Source organism: Microtus ochrogaster, linkage group LG2, assembly GCF_000317375.1.
Source record: "Microtus ochrogaster isolate Prairie Vole_2 linkage group LG2, MicOch1.0, whole genome shotgun sequence".
In the NCBI taxonomy this organism is placed as follows: Eukaryota; Metazoa; Chordata; class Mammalia; order Rodentia; family Cricetidae; genus Microtus; species Microtus ochrogaster.
In genome coordinates, this window is record NC_022028.1 from 49981814 (window position 1) to 49988427 (window position 6614).

Genomic DNA, 6614 nt, shown 5'->3' on the forward strand with positions numbered 1-6614 from the left:
CTTCCATGTGATTGGTTGATTGAGATGATGGGAATTAAACCCAAGACTTGGGCTAGAGATGGCTCAGTGGTTAGGAGCTCTACCTGCTCTTTCAGATGACCTGGTTTTTATTCCCAGCACCCATGTGGTGATTCACTATCGGTCCCAAGCAATTCAACACCCTCTTTTGGTCCCTACAAGCACTGCATACATGTGGTGCATAGACATACATGTAGGCAAAACACTCATATACACATAAAACAATAAAATAAAAAGAGCAACAGTCCATAACTTTATGCCTGTTAGATAAGTGGTATGCTTCTGAACTATACCTAGAATCCTCCATTTGTTTTTTTAATACAGAAATTATTTTAATATTATGATAGTGGACCATGCAGTAGTGGTATCTACTGGTGGATATGCATGGCGTAGCTGTATAACAGATTTTCACTTCATTTCTCATAGCTACATATTAATCACAAGGCTTATGGTCAGCAATGTATAGTCAGGTTCAAGTTTAAGTTTAAAAAGAGCAGACATGAGGCCTCTACTTTGTAGTTGCAGCTCTTCTGTAGGCTAAGTCAGGAAATTACTTAAGCTCATGGCTATCTCCGTCATCTCCATGGCTTCTCTCTGACTCTGCCCTTCTTTCTTCCAGCATACAGCCTAGCTTTTCCTGCCTACTTAAGTTCTGCCTTGCTATAGGTCCAAAGCAGTTTCTTTATTCATTAATGGTAATCACAGCACACAGAGGGGACTCCCACATCAGTCAATATTTTCATATTATCCTTTTGGGCAAGCTAAAAAGTAATAGGGCTAAGGAAAGTATTTCCTGTACCATGACTCCCTAGGTAGTAACCTTCATAGGAATGAAAGCTCTAAGTAGCACCAGTTCAACTTCTTCATGAGTTGTGTAGGTGTTGTCTTAACAATAGGACCTGCTGTCAGTTTGTGGAAAGCCACCAGTAGCTTTAGCAATAGCCTGGATTATTTGGGGGTTCCCATGGGACCCCTTTGGTCAAGAGCTCAATTAAATGTAACCTGTTGCCAGTGGGGAAGCTCTATTTGGTGATGAGAGATGTCCTGTTGGAGTTCTGTCTCCTCCCATTTTTTTTTGACAATTTCATTTAGATTGCCTTTATATATGTATATATTTTAGGAAGCTTCTAATGTGTTAGATTTCCAGATGGCCCCTCAGATGTCCGTTAATTTTAGCTGTCACTCCCTGTATTCCGTCCCTTAACCCCCTCTACTCTCCCTTTGATCCTCCCATTCCAGTTGTCTTCTAACCCCGTTCATTCATAACTATTTCTTTTCCTGGGGAGCTCCGCCCCACCCAAGTACTTTACTCTCTACCTAACTTCTGGTTATGTAGATTGTAGCTTGCTTATCAGTGACTTAACATCCACATATAAGTGAATACATGCCATATTTTCTTTCTTGGTTTCAGTTACCTCATTCAGAATGATTTCATCTAGTTTCATCCATTTACCTGAAAATTTCACAAATGCATTCTTTAATAACTGAGTTATATTCCATTGTGTAAATGTACCATGTTTTCTTTATCCATTCATCTATGGATGGACATCAAGTTTATTTTCAACTTCTGACTATTGTAAATAGAATAGCAATGACAATGGTTGAGCAAGTGTCTTTGTAGTAGGATGTATATGCTCAAGAGTGGTAAAACTGAATCTTGAGATAGGTCAGTTCTCATCTTTATGAGAAACTACCACACTGATTTCCATAGTGACTATACAAATTTGTACACTACCAGTAATGAATGAGTGTTCCCCTTACTCCACATCCTCACCAATGTGAGCTGTCACTTGTGTTATTGACTTTAGCCATTCTGACTAATGTAAGATGAAATCTAAAAGTAGTTTTGATTTGCAGTCCTTAATGACTCAGGGTGTTGAACATTTAAGTGCTTCTTGGCCATTTGAGTTTGTTCTTTTGAGAATTCTCTGTTTAAATCTGTACCCCATTTTTAGTTAGGCTGTTTTCTTATGTTCACTTTTTTGAGTTCTTTATATATTTTGGATATTAGCCCTCTATTGGATCCACTACCAAAGGAGAAAGGTAAATCCAACCACAAACCCTTTGATATACAATGGTGACATTCTATAGGATACACTAGTACAATAGTAGCACAGAGTTTGTGGGAGTAATCAACCAGTATCTGGTTTAAGGCCCACTCCAGGTGATGAAACCCATACCCAACACTGTTTAGGTGGCCAAGAACCTCAGGACCAGGTGCCGAGGGTCAACCAAATATCTGCCAGAAGAATATAGCAATAAAGCGATTCCCTATTATATTCTCCTATACGCATAGATCTGTACTTTGTTCAGCCATCACCAGAGAAGCCTCCTCCTGCAGCAGATGAGAACAAATAGAGATCCACAGACAGACAATACTCAGAGAGTGAGAGATCTTGGAACACTAAATCCTAAAATGGATATGACCATCAAATCCCTCTCCTCAGGACTCAGGGAACTGCAGAAGAGGCAGGATGAATGTAAGAGCCAGAGAGGATGGAGGACACCAGGAACCTGGGCCTTCTCGGCACAGCAGGGCTGGTGCACATATGAACTCACAGAGCCTAGCAGCATGCATAGGGCTTGTACAGGTCTGCACCACATTGGAGTCTTAGAACGGAAAGGATAAGAAGGCATGTGTCTCCATTCCTAACCCAGATGGTTGATCGTTTTCTCCAAGGGGGTCTCACTGGGGTAATAAACTGTTCTTAAGGGTGGTCCCCATGCCAAGCAGTAGATGACCAACACAAAATGAACTCAACAGCATCTATGGAGCTTCTTTGTCTCATAATGTCAGGTCTTTTTTTTTCTGCTTACATATATTGGCTTCTCAGTTTTGTGTCTTTATGGAAATCCTGTGTGTGCAAATGTGTTTGTCTCTATATCTGTGTGTGTTTCTTCTGCTCTTTTTCTTTGGCTCTTTTTCCTGTTTGGTTGTTTTGTCCTATTCTGGTTTGTTTTGTTTTATCTTACTGAATTTTATGATTATTCCTTGATCCCTGTTTGCTTTCTAAGGACAGACAGGAAGTGAGTGGATCCCCATGGAAGGGGATATGGTGACCAACTGGCAGGCCTTGGTAGTGGGGAAACCATAATCACTATATTATAAGAAAAAAATAGATTTTCAATTAAAAAATTGAAAAGAATATTTCCCCAGGAATACCTAAGTTTGACAGCAGAACTGACAAAAGCCATTCACTGTTACTTGGGGTGAGATTTATTGCCTCCTAGGAGACAGGTGCCATAAAGGCCAGCTCTAGGGAGTGTGGCTTTTATTTTATTTTATTTAAATCTTATGGGTTGGATTGCTTAAGTGTTAATTCTAAGTACTTTTATCATAAATATTTAAAGCAAATAACCAATTTCTACTTAATCATAAACCATAACTCTTATTAGTCTGAAAGCACTTGCATGGAAAATTACATATCACTTTAATGTATTTTCTGTCTGTTTTTATGTTCATATAAAATGACAGCCCACAGATGCATGATGACATCATCATCACTGAGCCAAAGGAAATCCTTTGTGAGCTGATCACTTAAGCAGCCCCTGTCAGCTTCGTGCTTCTCTCTACATTTCAGGAGGGAATGTCTGTGTGTAGAGTCAGCCCCACGATCAAGGATGGTTGACACTCAGTTCCTTCAAAACGAGCCCCAAATTTAAGTACATTGTCCTCCAAATGTCCCTTGGTGCCAATGAATGTGATTTTTTTTTTTAAATGCTACATTAGTTTCTGTAGTTCATCCCACTCGGGTCCATTGCCTTTTCCCTAATGTTGTGTCCAATTTTAAATGACTTGAATGATGGGCCGTCCATCTTTTACCTGGCCCATGCAACCAGTTAGTGCTCAGAATTCCTGGGCCTCGTTTCCTGTGACAACTGTACTGTGGCAGACCTGAGGAAGGGGTGGCAGAGCGCATGAGACTTTAATTGCTGCCTAATAGGCTATAGCAACCTGAATATTTTATTAAGAGGGCATTTAAAATTTGCATTATTATTCCAGAAGATGCTTTCATACCACAGTAAAAGTCATGCTGAGAGTGTCTGATATGTAACCTAATTTACCACTTTCTTAATTTCTTCCCATTTTTCCCAGTAATATACCTCTCAAGCCATTTTATATTCTTTTCTTTGCACCTGTCTGTTTCCGTAAATTATTTTACTTCTCAGAGTATTCTAATAACCATATATGTGTGCAGACACACACACAAATATATGTATATATACACACATATATATTTTTGAGGATATATAATGTATATAAAACACAGGGTTTTTTGAGTTAGAATAACTTTTTTGGTATTGGGGGATGTATGTGCGTACATGTGCACATGTACTCACAGTCACACTTGTACAGATGTGGGTGTGGGCATGCTTGTTTGTGTAGAGCCAAACTTTGACTCTAGATACCTTCTTTTATTGTGTCGTGTTCCCCTCCCCCTTGTTTTCATTGTATCTCACTCAAACTTGAGTTTGCAACCTCTGCTAAACTGGCTAGCCAATAAGATCCCAGCAATTTACCTACCCCATCACCCTGTGCTGGGTTTATAGGTGTGTGATAACATGTCTGGCTTTTATATGTGTTCTAGGGATGTAAACCTACATCCTCATGCTGGCACAGCAAACACTTTATCCATAAAGTCATCTTCCCAGCCCCCAAAATACTGTGCCTTTTTTTGGACTGTCCTAAATTGTTTATTGGGTATGAATTGTATAAATATTACGTGTATTAGCGGTAACGGTGGACTGCAGAGTGTTGCTCCTTCTGCAGGCTGAACGGCGAGAGCCACCAATAGTGTGGTGGAACTTGTGGCCCTTTCCAAGGCCACGGCTCTTGCGGCCTGCAGATGTCAGCCCATGCATCTCTCTCTGTGCTTGTGGACCGGTTTGGTGATCCATTGGGTGTCAGGGTTTCTTCTGATGGCTTTATGGAATGGATCGATGAGGATAACCTCAAAAAATTTGTATGGAATCTTCGCCAACCCAGTAAGAATTCAGGACTCTCAGAGCCCCACAGTGGCGTCCAGCTCTCTCCTCAGCAACAGACTGAAGGCTTCGGGCAAACTTTAGCTGGTTCACACCTAATGGACAGGCTTGCCGTAGGTTGTACCCTTGGGCACCAGGCGTTTGCGGCCACCACATCCGAGGAGAATCCTGTATATGATGTAACCTTGCTTGCCCTTGTGGCCGGGTTGGGCGGGGAGCCCGGTGCAGAGCAGACAGTTGGCAGTACTGCCAGCAGTGGACCCTCAGCAGGAAGCGCATCACCTCCGACTGCTTCTTCCCCCACAGCTCCTGGATGTACTTTTTCACGCCCATCTTGGCTCACCTGAGGCCGCTGCCAGAGGAAAGCGATACTGTGCCTTTTTAAAAGTGTTTATTGATGGGCTCTATGGAACTAGACGATGTTTGCCTTCTTGTCCTAATAGTTAAGACAGTGGGGATTTAAACGCCTTTTTCCTCCAAAATCGGAGTGTGTAAGCCAGTGGTGAAGTATATGCCTAGTAGGTGTAAAGTCCTGAACCCGAGCTCTAGCACCATGAATTCAACAAGAAATCCCTTCATCTTCTCTTTGTCATTGAGATCTGTCATCTCTGGGACACTCTGTTTCTATGAGTATCATGAAAGCCAGATTTCAATAATATCCTTTGAGAATGGGACTCTTCTCTTCAGTGATGATATTGAGGAGCCCTGTCATCATTCCGTGGCTATTTGATTCTATTGTATTTTAAGTAATCTCCAAGCTGCTGACAGTTGTCACTTAGAAACCTCACTAGTGGTTTTTCTTTCTTCTGCTATATCATCAGATTCTTCAGCTTTGCTCCTGCACCTTTGGTTCATGATATTATCCCATTAGCACATGGCTGCCTTACAAAAAGGATTTGCCTTTTGTTGTTGTTTTGAGAAAGATGTCACTATGTGGCCCTGACTGGCCTGGAACTCACTGTAGGTAGACCAGGCAGGTTCTGAACTCAAAGAGACTCACTTGCTTTACCCGAGATTAAAAGCGTTCATTGCCACACCCAGTCCACAAAAGGGATTTTTTGGCAAAGAAAGCACTACCTAATTGAGAGTGATTTGAGTCAAACCTTAAATAGCAAGTTTCAAATTTTTTACCAATTGGATAATTTTTGTCCTTAGTTCCTTAGGCGTAATCTATATTAATAAATAATTCACATAAATATTGTTTGGTGAGTTTTAACAATCTTTAAACGTTGTTAAATTCCGGGGTATAACTGTTACAATAATTACCTTTTGTTTTTCCACAGCTATTTCCTCAGTTTGCAAATATTTTCGTAAGCTCAGGGCACTGCACTGGGTGTTTTGAAAGGGAACCTGAACAGCGTATGGGCTGAGCTTTCAAAAAGACCTGAGTTTTCAATAAAAGTGAACATTTATCCCTTTGGGGTGCGAGGCACCTACAAGTAGCAGTGAACACTCTGTGGAGCAGGCACTGTACAGTAGCAGTGACACTGAGGGGCAGGCACTCAACAGTAGCAGTGAACACTCTGAGGGGCAGACACTCTACAGTAGCAGTGACACTGAGGGGCAGACACTCTACAATAGCAGTGACACTGAGGGGCAGACACTCTACA

The 6614-nt window shown here is 41.3% G+C and overlaps 1 protein-coding gene and 1 pseudogene across 1 annotated transcript in view; one reads left to right on the top strand and one right to left on the bottom strand.

The window, feature by feature from the left end:
• The window catches only part of Btbd9 (BTB domain containing 9), a 366300-nt gene that overhangs the window by 215089 nt on the left and 144597 nt on the right, over window positions 1–6614 (top strand). The gene's annotated exons all lie outside the window — the stretch shown is intronic.
• Window positions 4626–5337, bottom strand: LOC101998522 (annotated as a pseudogene).